Source organism: Mytilus trossulus, chromosome 5 (genome assembly GCF_036588685.1).
Source record: "Mytilus trossulus isolate FHL-02 chromosome 5, PNRI_Mtr1.1.1.hap1, whole genome shotgun sequence".
Lineage (NCBI taxonomy): Eukaryota > Metazoa > Mollusca > Bivalvia > Mytilida > Mytilidae > Mytilus > Mytilus trossulus.
Window position 1 is genome coordinate 85,525,583 of NC_086377.1, and position 26,179 is coordinate 85,551,761.

The 26,179-nt window shown below is 33.7% G+C and overlaps 1 long non-coding RNA gene across 1 annotated transcript; it reads left to right on the forward strand.

The window, feature by feature from the left end:
* The first annotated feature begins 2,008 nt into the window (after nucleotides 1-2,008).
* LOC134717518 (uncharacterized) lies at nucleotides 2,009-4,107 on the forward strand. The gene is made up of 3 exons (XR_010107362.1): nucleotides 2,009-2,321; nucleotides 3,486-3,553; nucleotides 3,998-4,107. It is a non-coding gene; the product is annotated as an uncharacterized LOC134717518 (long non-coding RNA).
* The last annotated feature ends 22,072 nt before the right edge of the window (nucleotides 4,108-26,179 follow it).

The window sequence follows — 26,179 nt, forward strand, 5'->3', positions numbered from 1 at the left end:
GAGTTCAACTAATTTCCCTGCACAAAAGTGAAATCACAATAATACTGTGACAATTCGAAATCAAGAGTCCCTAATCAAATGGCAATTTCAAAAAGCTGAAACACATCAAACGAACGGAACACATCAGCCATATTCCTGTATTTGATACAGGCATTTTCTGAAGTGGAAAAATGTAGAGTAAACCTTGCTGGATCTATATTTACGTCGACACTTAAACTGAACGTTACGTAATACACTATACTACAGTAAGGGTCATAATCATTAAACATTTCAAAGATATTTTAAGTAAGTCAATAAGTAAGAAAATTTTATTTTGATTCTGCAATATACATAATAACAGACAAAATATGAGCTAAATTTACACTATCATTACATACATTTATCGATATATGATTTGAATTCAAATTCAAAATATATTTTCAATCGGTGGTGAACAATTCCCAATGCCATAAACAATTTCAATAAGTAACTAGGTCAGGTACCACGCGGACGTGGCAATGCCTTATAAAATATTTGCGATACTTGTCTCGATATACCTAGAAAGACAATTATATTTTGTACAGGTAAAACAAAAAAATTGTCGTATATGGTATTAAGAGGTGCAATTACACTGATTTTACATTAAAAAAAAAAGAATCATATAATTTAATCTGTAATGTCTCATCGGTAGATTATACAGGATATCACTAAAGGTCAAACACGTAACACCATTTAAGGTACATTCTTCAAGGTTCATCTTTAAATATAATTAAATGCATACGATTTAAGTCTTTACCTACGCTACCACTATACTATAAACGACAAATTTATTTCCCTACTACTTGAGTGACGTAAGAAAATATAATAGTCACTTCATGTCCTGTAACTTGCTTAATTAATTTCGTGCAATATATTTACATGATGAGATATATCCTGTAAGTGTTTAAGATTGAAGAAAATATAACTATCATGACCTTCGTTCGGCGGCGCATGTGTAGGTGAGGTTGCGTTTGACTACAATTGAACCGATTTAAATTTATTCGTTACTTACTGATCGATGCACTAATTTTTCAAAAGGTAATGGAAAATAAATTTGTCCAATTGAACGGTTGAAGCTGGGGTCGTTTTTAATGCGGCTTATTTCTTATATAAAATCAACAAAGTACTAAAAGGGAGGATATGCGACAGAATTCTCCAAATTGTAGCGAGCTGCTCGGTTGGTCCATTTCTCTTGTATAGAATACGGGAGCTTTTCCGCGATAGGTTTAACGCCTACGGAAGAATAAAAATAGGCTTACACCGTTGGTTTTCCCGTTTGAATGGTTTAACACTAGTAATTTTGGGGCCCTTTTTAGCTTCCTATATCTATTTACAGCGTACTGTATGCAGGTTGTGATTACACGTAAAGAATTTCGGATAATTGATCTGCCAGCTCGTACAGTTTTACATTGTCTTTGTTAGAACGTTTCGGAAATGATGAAACTCGTGTCTTGAGAGAGCTTTAAGTTTTCTCTAGTGAACCGCATCTCCCGTCTAGTCGTGACCATAATTTCGTTAAACCTTTCGAAGGATTTATGATGTTAGATGCTCTTATACTAATTGCGTAGTTGCTGGATTCGTGACCAAGCCATTTCACCAATAGATCTTATTGTTCGTAATCGGTAACTACAAGCTCGTTCATTACACTTGTGAAGCTTGACTTCCAAACTGCCTACATTTCCGGTTTGTCGTTGAAGTTAGTGAGACTCGCAAATGATAGATTCTTTTTAAGCAGGAATTGTGATAGTTCAGTACTTGCTTTGTGTGTTCTCGCGTCTTCATGTTTTGTTTCTTGTTTAACATGTTCTACTTCTAATTTCTTTACAAAGACTTACGTTCAATGTAAGTTGAGGTGAGGTAGCCTTCGGTAAACTTACAGGATCTTGAGGCGTACGCGGGTAGGTTAATGCGGTTTCAAATCATTTTTGACGATTTTTGTTGATTGCAGTGAAATCTCATCTCTTACGTCATTTTCGAAACTATACGAATTTTGATTGGCTAAATCGGACGTTGGGAGAATTTGCTATGGAGTGGTGATTTTGTGGCTACACCGAGATCAAAGATTTATCAACTTGTTGTTTTTCGACAACATCATTGCGACATTAACAATATCTTCAAACGTGACCGTTGTTCCCTTGAACACTTACAGTTTTGAGTAAGAAAATCGCCAACAACTAAGATTCGTCAACGTCCATGTTTAGCTTGTCACGTCACACTCATTATCATCAGCTGTTGAGCACCTTGTCAAAGAAGTCGGCACATGGAAATCACAATGGAAAGGAGGATTTTGCATACATTTTGAGGTAAATACGTTGTAAATTGTAACTCTTTATCATCGGTACCCATTTCTTCTCATTGAATTTGTTGAAGTGAATCAAAACATTCATAATTCGATATTTATTTCGATACCCGACGACGAAAACCGTTGACCTATGAATCAATCAATGAAGCAATAAAGTTAGCTAAATCATAGTAAATGGAAAAAATGCTCGGAGAAAGGTTGTTTTAATATTAGTTATAGTAGACTTGATTTTTTCCGATTTTTCCCATGCCAACGGTTACATAATAATTACCTCCCCGGGCCCCCTTTAATTCCCCCTTGGTTCAGTGTATGCAATAAATTAAAACTATTCATTTATGTATACATAGCTCCTTAACTTTGGTAGTAAGGGGTGCACCCCTTTTTTTTTTTATCATATATACCCAGTCTACCTCTCCTTAATAGGCTAAGTCCTTTTTTTTTATACTTTTATACACCACCCACACAAAGTCCACAAATGAGTAGTGTTGGTGTTTTTACATGTTAAACAGAAAATGACATTGCATGTTTCAATTCAGAATTATTTGTTTTTAATTGTGATTTAACTCAAGCATGAATGTATTTAAATATAAAACTTGGATTTGTTTCACAAATAGTATTATATATTCATTGTCATTTCTAAGTTTATGAGAAAATACCAGTCACACAAAGACAAAATAATTTATAAATGCATGTACAAACAAATAAAAGGTACTATTAGGTCATATTTCAGTTAACAGGCTACTGAGATTTTACAAAATGAGAGAATTGGCTCATCTCAGTTAATAGATATTATCTAATTTAATTTTTAGTTAAAGATATGAACATTTTAAATTGATCACCACTTTCATTCAATTGACATTTTAAAAATTATTTATTACTTGTAGGATTTGCTTGATAACTATTAAAATGTTATAATCCAAATAAGTGACTTTAAAAGTTGTCAATCTACATTGATGTAAATATTTCAATATCATTCAGATTAAATACCTTACATAGTTTTTTTTTTAAATATTTGCCACTGGACGTTAAGCAACCAACAATCAATCTTTTTTTTTTTTTAAATATCTCCTTTATTGCCTATTTCCTACATGTTTTAAAAAAATCTGTTGGTGTGTTTATTGCTTTTAAAGTTTTGGTTATGCAATTTTATATTTGTCTTTTGCAGAATTTGTATTCACTGGTTTTTTTTACTGCTTCCAAGTGACTTGACATGTAGGAAGTCTGCATTATCATGTAAGCATTCAAATATTATATTATTGTTACTGGCACTAATTTTATAGTCACATGAAGTGATATGAAAGCTATTTAAAGATTAATTGCTTATGAGTTTAGATTAATCTGTCTATATCTATATTTATGTGTGAAGAAAGTAAACAAACATGGCAATTATTTTATTACAAACATGTAAGAGTTTACTATTGGTTTTACCAATCACTGCTGATACTAAGGGCTTAGGCTTTTAAGCTTACTAAAATTTGATTATATTGAAGTTCTCTTTTTGTAACAGAATAAGAACAAGATGATTTTTATGTTCAAATATTAATAACAGGGCACTTTTAGAGCAATACATCAAGCACAATGATTATAGTAATAGATATTATGCATATACTAGTATGTATAGCAATGGGGCTTATAAATTAAATATATTTTGTATAATAATATCATTTTTTTTTGCAGGATTTTAAGATGAATGAGAAACAATGGCTACTTCCAATACAATAGCACATTTGATAAAATGAATAAGACACAAGGACTGCACTTGACATTCTAAGGAATATCAACAAATGAAACACAAACAAGGATATTATTTTCATATTAGATTCCTGTACATGAGATATAAATAGAAAATGAATTTTCCTGAAAAGACTCATTACTTATACATATGTGTAACAAAATGAATGGAATCAAGACTGTTTTAACTGTGCTAAAAGGAATACAAATTAGAAGTTAATAGACTGTATTAAAAATAAGTGAGAGAAAAAAAATTGCTGTATGAAAAAGCAGGTTCAACAAAAGGAAATAAGTTGAAATGAATGAATAACTAACTGCAATGATTCTGGAACATGTGATTAATTCATTGTCATTAAAGGAAAAATTTATAAGAAAGTGGAATACATATAGTATGTGATATTGTGTCATAATTTTGATCACTGTGGAGAGGATGTTTCACAGAACTTTTACTTCATAAATGTGTCACTGTGGACAAATTGTGATTTCATTCGGCGGATAAAGTATATTTAGCTGTGCTTCATGGAATATTAAAATCAAAATTATTAATATTGTTACCCCCAAGGGTGACTGGGGTATAGAAATATGGTCATTTGGTCTTCTCCCGACCGGCAGTAAAACGCTTGCCGAAGTGGGGCGTCCGTTTGGCTGTGCGGGATGTATCAAGTTCGCAGTCACGTCCGGTCAGAAGGGGGACGTTAAATCCGATGCCTCGTGTAAAGAGAGTGCCACGCTCTTTGCACGTTATGAACCCTTGCAACAACTCTTTGAGGGGTCCGTAGGTGGCCTGTTGCAAGGCAAAATTTCTGTCCCTATCCACATACCCTCATTTTCTAGTGGCAGTCCAAATTTCCTTGATCATCATCCCAGATGGCCTCTTGTGTATCAACCTACCTATTGTATTTATTGTGAACTTGTTCTCGTCCTGAACATGCATGAAATATTTGCCACTGGACGTTAAGCAACCAACAATCAATCAATTAATATTGTTTATTAATAATAATGTGAAACAAAAGCAAAAGTATTATGAATGATGAAATGTTTTCACATACAAATTAGCAAATAGATTCATCAATAGGATCACCCAGTCCCTAATTTTTATGATTGTGAAACATGTTTTATAACTAAAACTAGCACATGAAGTAAAATAAGTCATGTTGGCTGCATTTAATACACAATTTCAAATCAATTTATCAGTGAATGTATATATTTTAAATTACTTGGGTTAAGTGAAACTACTATGAGATTGCCCTGTAGTGTTTTCTGTCAGACACTGACCATATTATTCCCTTATAAAAACATTCACTCCACCTTTTTAAGAAAGTACCAAATAGTGCTTATTGAAGAGCAATTATCAATAATTCAATTATCTAATTACATGAAGCTAAAAAAGATGATCAATATTATAACTTTAACTTTTCAACATGGTTTAAACTGATGTCTGCTAGTTTTATGCTGTTTATCCTTAAAAATAAACACCTCATTGATGGTTAGCATTGCAATTATAAAGATATTTCTATATTGATATAAATAAAATATAGATAGTTAAAACAGTTGTCCAAGTTCATGATTTTTTCTAATTTATACAGACTTGGGCCACAGATACACAAATTGGGGTCTGAACTGGGGGGGGGGGGGGGGGGTGAGGGGGATTCAATTAGTTGATAAGATAATTTTTATTTATTAATTTTTATTCAAGTAGCATCTTTTCTTTACCCTGCAAAATTATTATTATATTTTCTTTAAAAAAAACTTTACACCCTATATATACCTGTATTTCTGTGTCGTAAACCTTAAAAAGAAGGCACATATTACAGCTGATTTCCTATTGGTATGTAGAGCAAGACTTTGGTTACCTTGTTTGCTTTTTTGTATATTGTACAATGATAATTTAAATAACACCCAATTGCATTTAACTTTAATATTTACAGGTTTAAGTTTGTCTATATTTATTGTTTGAAGATGACAATCTTAAGTGCTTTAAGCTTGGGTAAATGTTTATACAAACAAAAAAAACAGGCCAACCAAACTTTTACTCTACAAGCTTTAGGAAATTAGCTGTAAAAGAAAATATTCTGCAGTTTTAGAATCTTTTATTCTCATAAACTAAATACAAATTTAAGTTACAGAGATAATGGTACATATATACATACATAGAATAAATACATATTCTAGAGTTTTAAGTATGCTTGATGAGACACAGAATGTTCATTGAATGTGTACATGGTGTAAAGGGAACATGTGTGATGAAAATGTTGCAGGATTTGAAATATAATTAAATTTCCATTAGCTCTTGGACTTTCATATTTGGTATAAATTTATTTAATAGTCCCATACTTTAATACTGACCATCATACGTTTTTCTTTATGAAATCAACATCTATTTTTCTTTAACTATGTTTTCTATCAGTATGTGGTAATTAAATTTATTGAGAGAAAAAATAAGCAGGACATTGAATATATATTCCAAGCTGTCATTATATATGGTGTGATTGCCACTGTGACCAACTACTGAATGATGAACAGAGTATGGGTCTGTATGATTTATGAAGAATGAGCAAGATTCAAGATTTTATTGTACACTCTGACAGTTTACACTGTTACAAGAGGCAAAACCCAAACATGAGAGGCACCTCATCTGACAAAATAGAAAACACAATTCAAAGAACTATCTGATTGATTGAATGGTGTTTAATAACACTTCCCACACTGTTGTGCGAATACACTGAGGTCATGTTTTATTGGTAGATAAAGCTAGTGTCCGTCGAAAAATTCCGTACATAATTTTTTGGCCAAAATATACCAAACAGAAAGAAAAGGGGCTTCATACCAAGCCGATGTGTAGTTATAATTATTCTAATCTATTCTCCGAGTAAAATATATATTTCTTTTATTAAATAAATTGTTTATGGAGAAGATGCAACAAAAAGTACATTTAAATAAAGATCAGCAACAATTACCCGATGACTGAAAATTTTAGTTCTTTTGACAGAATTACTTCCCTTTGAAAGTCACTTGTGCGTTTGTAAACAATGACGGACCCGAAAACTTATGAAACAAGTTAACTTTGACTCAAAAGTGCTAGCGTGTAGAAATATTGAAATTTCGATTCAAATACACGTACAGAAAGCTGAATATTAATATTTTACGAAAACTGCTACTCGGTCCATGTTGTTTATTCCGTTTAAGTGTTAGACGATGTAATATCTGAAGGTCGTAGTATTTTTGGCGCAATTTAGTCGAAAATCTCCGTTTATTTAATTAATCTTTTCATTCAAAGGAGGCGAGTAGCACTTTTCTAATACTTTGGTATATAAGCTATCCACAGATAACAATACCTAGAAAAACAAGAGTGTCTACACGCTAGCACTTTTGAGTTTACTGTGTTCATGTATATAAATAGATTTTGAGTGTCACGTGATAACCACGTGATAATTTGATAATGTTATTTTTGAAAATGAAAATTTATATTGTCAACATACTAGCAAAACTAAAAAATATAACACATTACACTAACAATGAGACAAAAAGTCTTTTTTGTACCCCTGCCCTATGGACATTGAACAACAGGTGGCCACCTATTTTAAACACCCCTGGGATCCCTAAGACACGCATTCCAGAATGATACATATGTACATTATTCCATCTTGGCTAACGGGCCGTCAAATTCATTAACTAAGAGCCAACTGGCTATAACTAAAATTAATTCGGAAACCAACGGGCTATAACTAAAATTAATTTGGAAGATAAAATCATTTATAACTGGCCAACGGGCCCTGATGTCACTATTTACACGTGAGTTGCTAACCTACGGGTTAACTCCGTACAGACGGCTACCATTGAGGTGGTAGAATCTTCCTTGGAGCGGTTGCCCTCAATGTTCCAACCGCCTTTGCCACCTCATACAGGTAATGAGGATGGCCATGTCGTGCATTTGGCGGGAGAAAGTAAGGGGCATCACTCTCCAAAAGGATCCTGAACGGAGGCACCGACCCTTAGGCATCCTTCTGCTCGGAGTTGAAGGAATAAACGCCCATCCCAAACCCGAAGTATGCATTGCACAGGGGTTAAGAAATTTTGTATTAGCGCACTAGCCCACGGCTAATTGGTAGCATGATTTTACTAGCCCTGTTGGAAGAACTACTAGCCCAGCAAAATTGACCCGCTAGCCCTAGTATACCTCACAAATTCAGAGTGCTGCAAAAACAATGAATTATATTAGGTTAACAATTTTAATCCATTTTACAGTAGTTTTGTGCAAATTGGATACTCAAAACTATCCAATTACTGGCATTAGCAGATATAAATATATAAGTAATTGATAATCGAACATTCACTGAATATTCTATAATAATGAGTTGCCAAAATCCCGACATGATATGATGATACAAGTCTTCAAGTACTGGAGGGTTTTTACCAGATACATTATCGCGTTTGTTTAAAAGAATTATCAGCTGATTAATTATGTAATGCTCATATTTGTTATCAGTTTATAAAATTATAACCACTAATATGTATGTGAATAAATATCACCATCAATAGCTTTTGTCTTTTAAAATTGTTTTATAAACGAAGTACATTAATGTCCATATTTACATTTATTACAAGTAAGCTAATTGTGGCCTTAAATACCGGTAGATTACAACCTAAGCACGTCCTTTTAACTGAACTGAAATTGTATTTGTAATTTTTTTTAATTTCTTTAAAAATCTATTGAATGATTGTTGGTTGCTTTCATACTTTTGATTTATTAACTCTGTATGCGTACATTGCCTATGAAAATTTTTTTAAATTGTTTGTATGCACATTGAACAACAAATTTATGTGACGTATATATTTTTTCTGACGTCAGACACTCAAATCAATCCATGTGTTCGTAGATAGTAGATGTTGTTGTGTCCTGTTAAATTGTTATACGATGATGACTGATGTTCCCATATTTTGACTATTTTATTGATTGTGACTGTTTATTTAACGCATCATGTAAATGTAACGGAATTTGATGAGACTGTTATTAAAGTGAGAGGGTTAGCGCTATAGAACCAGGTTTAATCCACCATTTTCTACATTTGAAAATGCCTGTACCAAGTCAGGAATATGACAGTTCTTGTCCATTCGTTTTTGATGCGTTTTGTTTTTTGATTTTGCCATGTGATTATGGACTTTCCAAATTGATTTTCCTCTTGAGTTCAGTATTTTTGCGATTTTACTTTTTGCTTAACGTCCAGTGGCAAATAGTTCATGCATACTCAGGACGAGAACAAGTTCACAATAAATACAACAGGTAGGTTGATATATTAGAGGCTATCTCGGATTATGGTCGGGAACACTTGGACTGCCACTGGAAAATGAGGGTATATTGGATAGGAACAGAAATTTTGCCAGCCACCTACGGACCCCTCAAAGAGTTGTTACAAGGGTTCTTAACGTGCAAAGAGCGTGGCACTCTCCTAACACGAGACATCGGATATATCGTCCCCCTTCTGACCGGACGTGACTGAGAACTTGATACATCCCGCACAGTCAAACGGACGCCCCACTTCGGCAAGGAACAATTTAACAGGACACAAAAACCTATCCACGAACACATGGATCGCACTGAAGCCATTAGCGTTCGGTTGCAACGCTCTCCGATTGGAGGACGGGCGATATGGAGTGGTTCTACTCTTGTGTATTTGAAGCAGGTCACACATGGCTTTAAACAGATGGGATTCAAAGTTCCTCCCCTAATCAGTGAATACTTGGAAGGGACTCCCGTAACTGGAGAAAAAATCATTCACTGCTGTACGGGCAGTTAATTCAGCGCTCTGGGCGGGAAGGGGGATACATTCCACCCATTTGGTAAACTGATCAATGATCATGAGGTTATGTTCATTTCCTCGTTCGGTTTTTTTGGAGGGGTCCCACGATATCTAAATTATTCCTTTCCATTGGTGCCCCGGCGTGATGTTTTACCATAGGGTGACGGTTTGGACGGGTAGCCTTTTTGTTTTGGCTACACAGGGCACAACTTGCTACATACTGTTCTAAGAAAGATTTCCTCCTCAGAAGGTTCCCCCTTTGTTTTTCTCCACTGAACCACCCATTTTAATTCCAGGTCCTTGCTTTGATTTTCTTTTTAATTACTCCTGACTGCATCCCAAGTTCATCCCAAGGTCCCCTCCTATTTCCTGCACCCAAATGTCACTCCCCTCTGACTATTGTATGTATATATTTGAATCTGTAGTATCTGTATCTGTTCTGGTGGGTTTTCAGTTTTCCTGAAGTATGGTCTACAAAAGAAAATAAGTCATAAATTTTGATTTTTTAACGCTAATTATGAACAATTTGTGATAATAAAAGATCAGTAGTGTGTGTTAATGAATAATTCTATAGCATGGTTTTAAAAAGAAGACGGTAAAAGTTTACCTTTGAAAGAAATGAAAAATCTTAACTTATACAATTAGACAAAATCTACATTTGCAAAAATCATTATTTTACTCTTGACACTATTATATACACTAGCTATAAAGAAATAATTAAAAACGGGTATATTAATAATTCACTGGTAATCGTAGTTACAAAACAAAGTAGTCAAATTTACAACTTGTCTTATAAATGACTTACAGCATTAACAGTTTTTCCGTTTTTTACCACTAGTGCAACCCTTCTTGCTTGAAAAGCTTGTTCTCGATATAAAATATCAAGAACATCATCATTAATCGGGTATTCGCCCTCTGATGTGAGTACCAGTTTTCTGAAATATCAAAATTGTGTAAACGAAACACCCCAAGGGTGACTGGGGTATAGAAATATGGTCGCTTGGTCTTCTCCCGACCATCAGTAAAACGCTTGCCGAAGTGGGGCGTCCGTTTGGCTGTGCGGGATGTATCAAGTTCGCAGTCACGCCCGGTCAGAAGGGGGACGTTAAATCCGATGTCTCGTGTAAAGAAAGTGACACGTTCTTTGCACGTTAAGAACCCTTGCAACTTTGAGGGGTACGTAGGTGGCCTGTTGCAAGGCAAAATTTCCGTCCCTATCCATACACCCTCCCTTTCCGGTGGCAGTCCAAATTTTCTCCGACCATAGTCCCTGAATGGCCTCTATTGTATCAACCCTATTGTATTTATTGTGAACTTGTTCTCGTCCTGAATATGCATGAACTATTTGCCACTGGATGTTAAGCAACCAACAATCAATCAATGTAAACGAAAAATATATATATATATTATATATATATAAACATAGAATATCATTCAGTATGTGCTTGATTTTTATTTTTTTTTAATTGACATTTTAAGGGGAGGAAACGCGGACATTTTCTGAAAGAATTTCCACAAGTTTTTTTTTGTATTTTATCTTACGGCAAAACAATATTTGCTGTTGATTTTTGATATTTGGTGACGATTCCTCAATTATATAAGAGAACATTATGCCAAGTTTTGATAAAGTATGATCAAATTCATTCTATTTAAGCTCCCATACAACCTGAAGTACAATGGACAGTAGTTTGAGAAACTTATTTATACTACATGTTACTCACTCTGCAAAATCTACTCCCTCTATAACGGCCCCATCTATTTGAAGGTCTTCTAATTCTTGTAATTTTCAAAATTAATAAACATGAATAAGATGAATTGAATGTTACACCTAACGAAAAGGGGCAGTTAACAACAAAAAATCGTTTAGTGATAAAAACCTTAAGGTACAAAAGTGATCATGCATACTTATGATTTTTTTTTTTTTTTTACTTAAACAAGATCTTTATTAGATTTTTTTTAATATTTAACACTCAAATGTTGCAAAAAGGGCGATACATTTCTAGTAGGTGATGATTTTGAATGCGAATATATAGTATGCGGAGAGTAGATGTACATTATACGACTAACATCAGCGCGTATTTGACTGTCCCTCCCTCTTTTAATATAACACCAGCCTGTTACCTTTATCCATTGCAATCCAACTTTTGTCAAAAGTATTTATAGTTCATGTTAAATACGTACCTTTATGGATGTGTCCAGAGTGGCATTAAACTGAAGCACCCCACAGTTCAACCACCATGGAACCGAGGGAATACGTAGTTAACCGTTCCATGGCGGTGACCACATCTTCCTGGTTACTAGCCCATAATTTGACTTTAAAATTCTAACCAGTAACCCTTTTTTCTTCGGTCATTGTTTCAATTTGCAACGAGGTTTTATCAGTGGTTGTTCTCGGAGGGGTCTGAAAGTATATCAACATCCGACATTACAGATTATTTTATGTTAAATAACTTGAAAGTACGATTCTGGCCAGGTTGACCTGAAACCAGATTGTATCAAATATTTTTTATGCGATTACTTTTCTTCATTGGGTAGACATATAGGGGAAAGGTCGAGATCTCATAAACATGTTTAACCCCGCCGCAATTTTGCGCCTGTCCCAAGTCAGGAGCCTCTGGCCTTTGTTAGTCTTGTATAATTTTTAATTTCAGTTTCTTGTGTATAATTCGAAGTTTAGCATGACGTCAATTATCACTGTACTAGTATACATAATCAAACCACTTGACGGACGCCTACGGGTGCGATAGTCAATTACTTTTGTAATCAAGCAAGTCGACCACATGTAAGGGTGAATATTTAGTCTGTTAGAGCAACCATTCACTACAATTACTTATATTTTAAATTTGACTTTGCGAAACTGTTGTGGTTATCTCCATTCTTGGACTTATTAGTTATAAAAATAAACTGAACAAAATCTTTGAAAATAGAATTCTGTATCTAATGTTCTGCAAATATGGCGAAGATAGCGATGATGTCATGTTTCTTGTCATAATTCATTCGTAATCTTTCAACTGCAGATCTTACAGCATCTGTTGACAGGGTTAGTCCTAGATGGTTAAGTTTAACAAATGCCTATAATCATAAAAAAGAGTAGACATTATTTAAACATATTTGCATTTTATTATTTGTAATGGATTAGCCAAGAATGCCTGTGACAATAAGATAACAATAAAATGTAAATGTTCAATAAAAATTTACTTACTTCAAAATTAACATAAAATAATGTGCTTCTCATTGCCATTTATACCACATCTTCTTATTTTAATTTATTCTAGGGTTTATATTGAAAAAGATATGATATTACTATTTTCTATAAGATGTAAGAAATAAGTTTCATAAAAATGAGTTTGACAAGTTATAATATTGGTAAATCTGCACTAATTAAATATGTGTCTGTGTGTCATTACAAACTCATATATACATGTATAACATACCTCTCTTGCGGTTCCAGACAACAAAAGCTGAACACCAGTTATTTCTTGCAGAAACTTCATAGTGATTGGTTTTTGGGCAAACACTATTTGGCCAATAACACATCGAAGGTAGGGCTTTAGTGAAATGTGCCTTTGAAGACTGACTGACAACGGTAAAAACAGATATAAAATGTGCCTTTCCCCTATTTGTTTTTGTTAGATCATCTTGTTTGGCTGATAATAAAGAAGAATAGAGTACTGGGCACAGTAACTTTGTTTCCTCTAAAACCTTATCCCAGGAAAACTGCATGATGGAGTCTATGCCATGTTTGGATGATGATCTCCATACAGATTTGGAACTTGGCCTAACAAGAGCAGACACTTCTTGTGTTAGTATGCTCTTCACTTGTGAGTAGAAGGCCTTTTTAGCTGCTGTTGATCTTCTTAACAGGAGGCTAAAAAGTCTGTTGTACCTACTACTCACCAAGTAAGAAGAAGCAAGTTTCTTGCTGCCTTTTAATGTATGAAAGTAAAGAAAACAAACTATGTTTCAACTTATCTACAGGTTTTAATACCCAGTGAAAAGGGGGTCTTAACTTTTTTTGTTGTTGCTTAATCTATTAATCTTATAAATTTGATATGACAGGACATTGTATAAAGGTTTTTAATTGATTTAGGGCTTACACTGTATAATGTATATACATTTTGTAATATTGTCATATCCAAAACATAAATTAAATACACTGAGTTGGTGCAAAGTAACATTTGGTCTTGGTTGAAGATTTGTATTATTAGCTATCATACTATTCATCATGTGTATCTGCTTTTCAAAGATAAGTGACATAAAGTGATTATAATTTCTGTTGTGTTTGATTGTGTGTATCGTCAACATCCAGGTCTCCAATATATTTGTATCTTCCCAACAAGTACATGGGGCACACTTTTTCTTTTTTTCTATTTAATGAAAATAAAAATAAAAAACTCAAATAACATACCTTTTTCTGCTTTTGTGTGTTTAAAATCATCTTCCTGGGTGAAAATGCTATCATTTTCTTTGGTGTGTTCACTTTTACTCTCTTGGAACTAGTTGTTTCAGGTGACGAAAGAAATTCGATTTTGTGGCCAAGATAAGTCCCTGAGGTCTTTAATTTTAATTCACTGAGGGATTCTCCTTTCTTTTTTTTGTTGCTCTGGTGTTCTGACAATAGCTGGGCACAGTCCAAACACACAAGCATATTGTCAGAAAGTTTTTTCTGGTGTACAACCAAAACAAGTAAGAACTTCACGGACAGTTTCATCGTTTCTACTCAACTTAGAATCTATTGAAACACGGTTGTACCTTTTTCTTTTAATAGAATAGTTAAATGTATTATCACAAATGTAGCACTTGTCTGACATGACTATTTCTTTCGTTGTTATATAATATTAAAGTTTGCCGTGAATGGCAATGTACATTTCATAGTTAAGCTTGTTTACATCTACCATTTTGAGATCATGTGATAATTTTACCAAGAAGATCCGAGTAACCGGAAATAAGCGTTGATTGGTCGAGATATTTCAAGATGTCTAACTTGCCAAAATTGAAAGTAGAAAGATCCCATGCCATATATAAAGAGGAGGACAGTCGTTTAAAATAGATCTCAGTTGAAATGTCTTTTAATGAAATTTTAAATGTTCTGTTTTTGATAATATTTAACCATTTCATGTTACATCCTTTTATTAATTCATCATTAGAAATTTGACATTTGCAGTAAAAATATATTTAATTAGCTAATTATCATAAAAACAGTTGAAAAATACACATAGAATTAAACGATAACAAAGAATAGACTAATATGCTGTATGGCAAGTTATAATTTAAAGATCTCATAAATTATAGTAGATATTATTTTGTTCAATCACTGCAGCAAACAAATCACACATAATTTTTTAATATTTAAAAGGGTATGCACATTTCATACTTTTTTTACATGAAATTATATAATGAGGTTCAAAAGTAGGCAAACTAGATGCTACGTATGGCGTTTAGAGGAATACATGAAGAAATTATTGAGTTTGGTGAAGATGTATGGGACCAGATGAAACATAAACTAGATTTGTTTTATTTCAATCATTTTATTGAGTAATTTTTATTTATACATGTACTCCTCAGATCAGAAATTGAGTTTCCACACCGATGTTGGCCCAAATTTATAATGCAATTCAAATAAAAAAATTGGTGTGAATAGTAAACTCGTGTCACCAAGAGCCGAATTTTGTTTAAGTTTAAAAAGATTTATATGAAATTTAAAAGAACATGATAAAAGAAATCATTTCAGCAAAGCTTTAATTTAAGCATTCAATTGATATTGAAATCTTTGCGCAAAAAGGTGGGGTTTTTTTTAAATTCTCCTAAAATGTGTTTTTTTTTCTAAAAATAAAATTTCCCTACAAATAGTATCAACTTTTGTCATTTGATGTTTGTAATTTTTGGATAAAAACGACTTTTAACAAATCAAGTCTGACACAAAAGAAATGGAACCTATATATCTATATTTAAATTTTGATTTTTTTTATCCATGCCATTCTTTAACTAATGGACCTCTAAACAAAGTAAGCATGTTAGCAACAGTCCATAGTTGATTGATTGTGCCGCTGAGGGGAATTATTTTGTCAAATAAGTGGTACTCCTTTACTCGACGGATATGTCTTTCAATATGTATTCTAATCTTTGCTATGGTTTGTGTTTCTTCAACTTCCTGCTTGGTAAATTGGCCATGACTCATTAGAAAAGGAGGGGTATTAACAGTTATACCAGTTCCTTCCAAAACCTTGTTAAGGACAAACCCCTTGTCAGCCATAATGGAATCTCCCATCTCAAGTAAATCAACCAATCCACATAATTTTGTTATTTCCACATCTGACATACAGCCTGTATATAAGCTGGAAATGAAAGTTACAGCTCCATGAGGGGCAATTCCTACCAGCCCTTTCCATGTGTGACTGCTTTTGTAATTAGAATAGCATTTAGATCCAAGAGCAAGTGATGATGGTCTTTCAGTTTTTATTTCTGTGCAGTCTATTACCACTCGTGTTGATGGATACAACAACTTGAAAGAAGCAGGCATTTTATCATCTATGTGTTGTTTACTAGGCCAAATGTTGAAGCTTCCTAAAACAAAATATAAAAAGTTTGCCAAAGTTATCATCTTGCGACTAACAGTTGAAACATGGCAGTTAAACCTTACAGCTAAATCCTGTTCCATTAAGCCACATTTGAGTCTACACAAAAACATAAATAGCTCATCTATTAATAGCATGTTTCTCTGTCTACCTACTAGTATATTTTGTTTGACATTATCGCTTGATTTGTAGTAATAGCTGGTCATTGAGTTTGCGACTGGTTTTATAAAATTGAAAAACACAGAAAACATTGACATAGACACAAAGCCTGTGTAGAACAAAATCATGGAATTATCAGTTGAAAATCTGTTGATCCCAAATCTTTCTATTTCAATTTTTTTCTGCAATCTCTGTATTTCTTGATCTCTGCTTTTAACCAATGCCTCTAGTTCTTGTATTTTGTCTTTCTGTGGTGAACTGAAATTGTAAAAAAATACCCACAAATGAAGGTATGATTTATAATAGTAGCTTGTCATGGAATTACCAGCAGGTTAAATGAAATTAAAAAATGTAGTGAACATTGACATGGATACAAATTGAGTATAAAACAAAATCATTGAGTCCTCTTTGGGAAATCTGAAAAAGCCAAATCTTTCAATTTGTAATTTCTCCTGTAGCTGCTTATTTTTTCCTTTTTTTCCCTGTTATTTCTTTTCCAGTTTAATAACTCTTGATGTAGAAATTTCATCAAATGCACTGCAGAACAATTGACATCAATGAACATAAAAGTATCACATATATAAATATATATATATATATATAAGTATATTATGTACTTTAATGGCTAAGCAACAGTGTTATTCTCATAAATATTGTAATTAATTGGTGATGAAATTTGATTAAAATGAATATTTTTGGTTATGTCTTTTTATTTAGATGATCACGTGTACTGTATTAGGTTTATTGATATGTTATTTGAAACAATATATGTAACAACATGGTTTTACACAACAACCAATGAATTTGCATAAGAATGCTGAGTGTCTGCAAAAATTTCTGAAGGTGACACATCAAGTGTATCATACTTTAAATTTATAATTGAAGACTGCATATAAATTTAAAGAATCATCCAAAAACATGTTTGAGAACTTTCATGAGATGGTATTGGAAAGTATTATATACATGATATATATATATCCATAATATACCTTGATTCTATTGAAGACTCCAACTGACCAGCAGATGTGTAACAACAGATTTTTATTTTCCCAAACTGTAGTACTATGATGATCCAGCATCTCTCTGTCCAGCAGCAGTACATGATGTAAATTAACTCATTCAAAATAATTAATTACAATTGCAAACTGATTATAAAGAAGCAGTTTGACAACTGAATAACCATCTTGAGAATGATTTATGGTCGTGTTTACTTTCAGCTCATCAAACTATAAATCATAATTTATCACAGAAATCTGATAAAAAAAAAGACCGAATGATTTAATTATTCTATGCGTCATTAATGAAAATCACATTTTATATTGTTATTCATAATTTTTAGTAAATACAAAATGTATTTGAGAAAAAAAAAAAATCTAAATGAAATAAATATAGACAATACATCAAAAATCTGACCAGCAGAAATGAATTTTTCTTTATCATCATGATTATACAATAATATACATACATTGTACCATACATTATATGTACAATGTTATAATTACCATAAGCTTAGATCCCCATCTTGGATCTGTGGAATCGGTTCACAACCTATATTTGCAGTGTCATCTCCAGTTTCATCTTCATGTCTTGGCCTTTTCTGTGGCACTGGGTGCTTAAAAAGTTCCCTCCGCGGTTTTCCTTGGTTGGACCAGTCAAAGATGGACGGAATACTGTCTGGTTGTTTCAGTGTCTTCCTAACAGGTGTCCATTTAAAATCATTCAGTTTAAAATGCCTTGAACAAATAACTGTTTGATCACTGATCTGAAATTGAATAGTTTTATGATTTATATTCATTATTTCTATATAATTAAGTTACATTCAATATATATGTTATTAGATATAAATAAATGACAAAAAAGTATCACATGTATCAACCAAAGCCAAAGGCTTGTTCTAGATTGGAGACATGTAAACAATGCCAGCTCTTTTTTGTTTAATTTTTGCTATGTCCATGTATTTCAGCAATGATCCTTTGGTATTGGATTTTGTACTGACTAAAATAAGTTAGTTTATTGGCTAGTTACTTTGGGTGCTAATTAGTTATTTCCTCTCCATCCTTTATTTAAAATTGATGGATCAAGTTACAAAAACCGATTGTTTGTCCTTTTCCTTCAAAGCAAATTTTTCACAGGTGGTACGATTCATAAAATTTTGATCAACATTGTAAAGCAGCAATTTATGATCCATTTGCCATGATTTCTGAAATTTTTCGACTTTTTATTCATCAACTTCTGTAATTTTATTATCAGGCGGTTTGAAACCTTCCACAAATGTTGTTGTACTGTCAGAGGGAGGCTATTCTGAAATTATGAGTAATTTGAAAAATTGTGAATATCCCCAGTACTGTGCAATTATATTTACAGGTACACAAAGCGTGATTGGCATGCAGCATGCAAACAGCACAGCCAAACGGACGCCCCACTTCGGCAAGCGTTTTACTGCCGGTCGGGAGAAGACCAAGTGACCATATTTCTATACCCCAGTCACCCTTGGGGGTTAAATATTTAAGAAGGAATGACCTATACTTATATATTTCAATATATATGAAAATTTTAAATTTCAGATACTGGAGATCCATGCAAAAAGGTGCTAATTTAATCAGTTTTGCAGACGAATAGATTGAACTTATATATGATATTTAGATCATACCCCAAATCAATATACAGTTATCAAACGTAAATGCATGTTAATATAGGATGTCATTAAAAAAGAGGGTCATTCTTAATATTCTTATATAAAATCTCGCAAAATTATGACCCATATTTTTGGCACATCCCCGTATAACCCAATAATAGGAAGTGACCCCCCCCCCCCCCCCCCCCCCCCCCACGTGACTAAACAGGCATTTAGAAAATTGTTTTCTTACATGCGTCTATCTTGGTGCTTAGTGCCACATTTACGAAACAGATTTCAAAGAGGATAAGAGTGCCACGCTCTTTACACGTTAAGAACCCTTGCAACAACTCTTAAGGGGTCCGTAGGTGGCCTGTTGCAAGGCAAAATTTCTGTACCTATCCAATAAACCCTCATTTTCTAGTAGCAGTCCAAATTTCCCCGAACATCATCCAAGATGATCTCTATCGTATCAACCTACCTATTGTATTTATTGTGAACTTATTCTCGTATTGAATATGCATGAAATATTTGCTACTGGACGTTAAGCAACCAACAATCAAAGAGGGTATTGAAAGTTTTGCAGTTGTATCCAAATGCAGTTGAAATAAGGATTATCCAAATAAACCAAATATAAAGCTCGTTGTGAACAAAATATTGAGTACCGTAGAAATGGCCATGTGCTGGTTAGTTGATGGACTCTGTGACAAAGCTTTACCCAAAACAATGATATTTTGTACATCAATCAAGGATGCAGCTAACATTTATGCATACATATCAACGGAAATTCCAAATTGTAAAGAAGTCCAGATGTTCCATTCTGTAACTTCGCCTGACAGTAACAAAAGAATAATGGAATGTTAAAAAGAACCAACCAGTAGCATTAAAGTTGAGATAGCAACAAGCGCCTTAGGAATGGGTATAGATACGATTGGCTTTTACAATGTCATATTTTATGGTGCACCAAAAACTATAGTTGATCTTATTCAAGAACTTGGTCGTGTAGGGCGTGGTGGAAAGACGTTGCAATGCAGGTGTGAGAAATGTGTTCCAAACAAAGGAATGTATTAGACTTGAGTTAACTATATATTTTGTGCTAGACAATGATGAGCTTCTTGAACAAGGTAACCATGTGAACAGCACAAAACCTTTATATCAGTGTTGCAGTTACTGTCGGTTTAATTGCACTTGTGGTTGTTGCGTAGACTTTGAATTCTATAATATACATATATCACCTGAAAACAATTTTGAATCAGGTCCAATTGCCAGACAATTCAATGACCAGAAATTAAAAATTTTGAAGGACAGTGTCATTGACTTTAATCATTACTTATGTGAAGAAGGCCTCAACCGTCAGCTGTAAATTGACAGCGAAACATTGACTGTTTAGTAGAGAATATTTCTTATGTATTCTGTGAAGATGATATCATTTCACTTGGACTTTAAGACCAGGATCTTGCAACAAAAATTCTCGAACTAATTGAGGAAGTTGATATGGAGTTTTGATAAATGTTAAATTGTGCATTATGATATATTTAATTTGATTAAGAAGATATAGGAAGATGTGGTTTTAGTGCCAATGAGACAACTCTCCATCCAAATTACAATGTTAAACAAGAAACAAAACACGAAGACGCGAGAACACACAAAAGAAGTACTGAACTATCACAAGTCCTGCTTAAAAAGGATCTATTATTTTCGAGGCTCACTAACTTCAACGACAAACCAGGAATGTATGCAGTTTGGAAGTCAAGCTTCACAAGTGTAATGAACGAGCTTGTAGTAACCGATTACGAACAATTAGATCTATTGTTGAAATGGCTTGGTCACGAATCCAGCAACTACGCAATTAGTATAGGAGCATCTAACATCATCAATCCTTCGAAAGGTTTAACCAAATTATGGTCACGACTAGACGGGAGATACGGTTCACCAGATAAAATTGAAAGCCCTCTCAAAACACGAGTTTCATCATTTCCGAAACTTTCTAACAAGGACAATGTAAAACTGTACGAGCTTGCAGCATAATCCGAAATTCTTTACGTATAATCACAACCTGCATACAGTACGCTGTTAGCCTATTTTTATTCTTCTGTTGGCGTTCAACCTATCGTGGAAAAGCTCCCGTATTCTATACAAGAAAAATTGACCAATCGAGCAGCTCGCTACAAATTGGAGAATTCTGTCGCATATCCTCCCTTTGAGTACTTTGTTGATTTTATATCAGAAATAAGCCGCATTAAAAACGACCCCAGCTTCAACCGTTCCATTGGATCTCCTCATACTGTAAATGACAAATTAATTTTCCAAAAATTCTTGAAAAATAAGTGCATCGATCAGTAAGTAACGAATAAATTTAAATCGGTTCAATTGTTGTCAATCGCAACCCCACCTACACATGCGCCGCCGAACGAAGGTCATGACAGGTATATTTTCTGCAATTTTAAACACTTACAGGATATATTTCATCATGAAAATATATTGCACGAAATTAGGTAGCAGGTACCAGTTTTGGTGTACCAGAACATGTGCCATTGAAAGAGGAAGATATTTAAAAATGCCCAGAGATCAAAGAATTTGTGAAATCTGTAAAAGTGGAGAAATTGAAAATGAACAGCACATGTTGCTACACTGTAGCGGTTACTCCAGTATTAGAGAGTCTTTTGTATTAAAAATGTTTAATATTACAGGAAAAAGTGTAACCACATTGTGTGATAAAAATATAATAAATCTCATACTTAATAATACATCCTATAAGGCACTAAAATTATCTTCCTCTTTCGTAACAAATTGTTTTAATGCAAGAAGTAATCTATTGTAATAGATTTTCATTATACCTTTAATCGTTTATTCACATATATATATAATTGTTTGTATTTTACTACCATGTATAGCAAATTGTTTATCCATTCGGTCATTACCATTTATTGTAAATGCGTTTGTGCCAATAAAATATTGTCTATTGTCTTGTCTATTGTGTCCCACGCAGAAATTTTGTTATAGTAAAGCATTGAGGTATATAATTGCATCATGTGGACTAAAAAAATAATTGAATGTAAATTCTAAGCTAGTATACTACACAAGTAAGTAGTTGCATACACAGGTTGGGGATTTCCTTCACACATGGGTCCAATCAGATGTCAAAATTGTGGTCTCCTCACTTGACGGCATCCAATCAAAGTAGTGAAAATATTCATTTTTTTGTAAACAAAAATATCTTGAGATTTTGATGGTAAGGATAGGTTCGGACAATGCTCTAATTCACTAAATATCCTTTATCTCTTGAATTTAATTTTGCCTAAAATTCTTGTCGGCTTTTAGCAGGATTCTGCAGGTGAGCAATAGATTTGTATCAGAGCATCACATTTTTTGCCTTATTTACAATGCATTTATAAATTTTTAAATCTCCATGCTGGACAGACACCCACATTTAAAGATTTTCTATATATTTACATAAGCACGCACACATCTTGGTTCCTTGAAACCATACATTTTATTTGTATATAAGCTTGAATGAATTTTCAAGAAAATTAAATCATAAATCCATGAAATTCTAAAGATTTATTGTAAAATAACTGGTTTCTGCCACCTTAATTCAGCAAGTTACAGGACATGAAGTGACTATTATATTTTCTTACGTCATTCAGGTAATGGAAAATAAATTTGTCGTTTATAGTATTGTGGTATCGAAGGTAAAGACTTAAATCGTATGCATTTAGTTTTATTTAAAGATGAACCTTGAAGATTCCCAGATAGCAATACTTTGTTGGGCCAACATTGGTGATTAGTTGGCACAGTTGGTAAACAGTTGGCGTTGGCAGGACAACACGAGACCAACGTTGGCCCAACAACACTCAGCCAACAGTTATTTTGACACTGTTGGCCCCTCGTTGTCCAAACAACACTCAGCCAACAGTTATTTTGACATTGTTGGCCCAACAACTTGGCACCAACTGTCATTTTTGTATTTGGGTTGGCCAAATATTGGCCCAACATTTTCTTACTTTTATTTAAGTAGTTGGTCCAATGATATTCGACTTATGTCGTCCATTGGTTCAGTGTAAGATCTTCTGACTGAACCCACTGAACCAATTTTAAACAAACTTTATTTGAATGCTCATTCTTAGGATATATTTCATGACAATATTGAAATATAAGCCAACATTGTGCCAACAATATGCCAACGTATTAAGTACTTATCTCCCCGTTTTATACCACAGATTTTTATTTATTTTTTAAATATTATTCCAAAGTGCAAACAAAAAGATGTGCTCTTCATTCTCTTTATCTAATATTTTCAAATCTGTGTAGTCATCTTAATGTATTTATCTTATTGTTTGAATATTTTTTTGCGCAAACAAAATTTTTTTAAAACCAGCCCAAAAAAATAAATAAAATTTGAATATAGTTTCATTGGAAAAATTAGCTGTAATTTCTTCTGATCATTGTGACACGAGTGCTTGTCTCACTCTCCAATTGACAGTTGATTGTATTTTATCTAATATACAATACAGTATAGTTCATAATATACTGATTACTTGTAAAAAATAATATGGTAAGCATAACAAAATGTTGTAAAAGGTTGGCAAACTGTAGTACGACCAACAATGGCCCAACATAATTTCAAAACTAGACTACGTTGGTAGACTGTTGGCAGATTGTTAGCAAATAGTTATCTTTGTTGGCATACTGATGTTGGCCCAACAAAGACAGAACATGTTGGGCCAACGAAGGGCCGATGAGCAAAATGACGGTGGCCCAACATAGTTTTCCAACGTTGGCCCAACAATGTTGCCAACAGAATGCCAACGTGGGCCCAACTCATGTTTGCTATCTGGGTTGTACCTTCAATGGTGTTACGTGTTTGACCATACCTTTAGTGATATCCTGTATAATCTACCGATGAGACATTACAGATTAAATTATATGATTCCTTTTATTTTATGTAAAATCAGTATTTTTTTTTACCTGTACAAAATTTAATTGTCTTTCTAGGTATATCGAGACAAGTATCTTACCTTACCTCTGTATATTTAACCCCCTTAGTAGAGGAACCTTACGTTAGTATGTATTACTTGTAGTCTTTATATGCAGTGATGCCTCCACCAAATGTGTTGCAGTGCTGAGACTATATACACAGTGAGATCCTACCCACACACACAATTATATTACAATTCCGTATCGCTAATAAGGCACCTTGTTACTAACTGGAATTGTCTATGGCATTGGGAATTGTTCACCACCGAATGAAAAAGTAATTTGAATTCAAATCATAATTCGAAAAATGTAATCCCCAAGGGTGACTGGGGTATATAAATATGGTCACTTGGTCTTCTCCCGACCGGCAGTAAAACGCTTGCCGAAGTGGGGCGTCCGCTTGGCTGTGCGGGATGTATCATTCATACATTAAATTTAACGGTATAATCAAACATCTGCTAAAGTTCATGAAACAATAAATCTCTAATACTTGACACGCTTGACCATTGTAAGCAGTTAAATACCGGTCTTGGATAATATATGAGTCTGTTTGACCATTTCTGAGTAGCAACATTGCACCAGCACCTGCACACGGTGTGTATATCTCCCAATTGATACGATATTCCCGTGCTTGCATTTCCTATCATGATGTTCTTGATAGAGGGTTGTTATTCACAACGAAGCTATTAAATCAAGAGTTCGAAATGGTGAAGTTCAAATCATATCTTAGTTAATTTTACGAATGCAATTACAAGTTGGTTGACCGTTATGGAATAACAATTTCACGAATGATATCGGATATGTTTCTTACGTCGTAACTACAATCTCCTTCCCTTTCATAAATGAGACCTACCGAATTATACTATTTACCGGATTTGTTATCTCATAAGAAATGTATCAAGTGAGCAGCAACGTCCGGTAAGAGATGGGACGTTAAATTATATGTCTCGTATAATGAGATTACCACGCTCTTTGCACGTTAAGAACCCCAACAATAACTCATTTAGTGGTCCATAAGTAGCAGTTGCATTGAAATGGTTATAGTTATATGTATAAATTAACTGTTTACAAATTTTTGATTGTTTTGAAATACTAAAGCTTGTCTCCCTCGGGTATAGATAAACTTGGCTGTATTTGGCAAAACCTTTAGGTATATTGGTTCTCAATGATCTTCAACTTGGTTTTTTATTTGGCATTTTAAACTTTTTTTGATTCGAGCGTCACTGATGAGTCTTTAGTAAACGAAACGCGCGTCTGGCGTATATACTAAATTTAGTCCTGGTATATGTGATGAGTTTATTTACAAGGCAGTATATGTATCATCATTTTACAGTGGCAGTTTTAATTTCGCCGACAATCACCCCGGATGGTCTCTACGACAACACCGTAGGACTGTTTTAATTGTTTATTTTTTCTCGTTCCGAACATGCATGAGATATTTGCTGGACGTTAAGTAACCAACACTCGACCGATCTTGTTGGTAGTCACTATAGGCATCATTTAAGACATTGGTGTGCCCTCTACTTTTTATACGACTGCAAACAATTTTTTACGATGATACATTGGTTTTCGCACTATAACTTTAGTTTGAGGAAATAGAAATTTATGAAGTTTAAACACAAGTTTATGAACACAAATATAAGGTTGGGATTGATTTGGGGAGTTTTGGTCTCAACAGTATAGGAATTAGAGGCCGAAAGGTTGCAAAATTAAACTTTCTTCGATTTCATCCTAAATTGAATATTTAGAGTTCTTTGATATGCCGATTCGAACTGTGTATGTAGATTCTTAAGTTTTGGACCAGTTTTCAAATTGGTCTACATTATGTCCTCCAGTGGTCCTACGGGTCCAAAATTAACGGTTTCGGTACTTATACATCTTCGGATTTCAAATGTTTGGCTTTGAGCGTTCCTGATGAAGGTAAATCCAGAAAAGCGCTTCGGACGCAAGAAATTAATAACGTGTTGTTTTCAATATTTTAACCTTATTTTGATTTTTAAGAAAA